The sequence below is a fragment of the Echinops telfairi genome, unplaced genomic scaffold, assembly GCF_000313985.2.
Source record: "Echinops telfairi isolate 266 unplaced genomic scaffold, ASM31398v2 ScPeMD7_8;HRSCAF=38, whole genome shotgun sequence".
Lineage (NCBI taxonomy): Eukaryota > Metazoa > Chordata > Mammalia > Afrosoricida > Tenrecidae > Echinops > Echinops telfairi.
The window spans coordinates 10,044,113-10,045,080 of record NW_022103905.1 but is presented as its reverse complement, the minus strand read 5'-3'; positions in this window follow the sequence as shown (position 1 = coordinate 10,045,080).

Genomic DNA, 968 nt, shown 5'->3' with positions numbered 1-968 from the left:
ACATATGTAACAGGAAGGGGTTGTACAATAGGCATTCTCATAAGAGGAGGGCGGTGAGCTAAGGGGATACACACAGTAGTAAGGGGAGCCACTAGAGACATACATGTGACAGGAAGGCACATAGGTAACCTGATGGGTGGACTTTAGAATCAGGATGGTTGTCTAAATTGACATGGTTGGTTGTCTTGGTTCTCTGAATCTTAGTTGTCTGAATTGATTTGGCCATAGGTGTCTTTGGGCTCTCTTTCAGGGGAACAATACATTATCGTTATCAGAAGGGAGTGGGCCCTACAAGAGGGTGGGACAGACAATGGGGTCTGATTGCCTTAGATGACTGACAACCTTCAGGCAGATAAGGTTCAAGTAGTTGACCCTCAAGAGTATAGTGAGTGACCATGTTTTTGCAGACAGCACTTTACATTTGGCATTATTATGGGGGGACATTGAGGGACTTTTGACGTAGGAGAGTGTGAATGGGACGCATCTCCAACCCACGAACATGAAGGTTTCCTCTACGGGGGCCTTGGCCTTCCAGTCTCCTTAATGTATGAATGTTGAGAGTTTGTCCGCATATACTCTCTGCCCAGTTCTGTTTCCCACAACTGGGATGATAGATTTCTGGGACTATCCCAGGTATCTAAGGAAATGCAACTCACAAAGAATCTTAACTATACAATATAAAGTAAGTATTCATTCAAGCTGCTTAATTTTGGGGATCTGGAGAAACTCTAGTAAAGATAACACCAAAAAAGAGACAGAATTGTGTGGGGCTGATGCTACAGCATTGAGAAATCCTACAGTACTGAAAAGCAAGGATGTTACGTTAACGACTAAAGTGCTCCTGACCCAAGCCAGGGTATTTTCAATCGCCTCCTATGTCCAATGTGAAAGTTGGACACTGACAAAGGAAAACCAAAGAATAGATGCATTGGAATTGTGGTGCTGGAGGAGAAAGTATTGAAAGTACC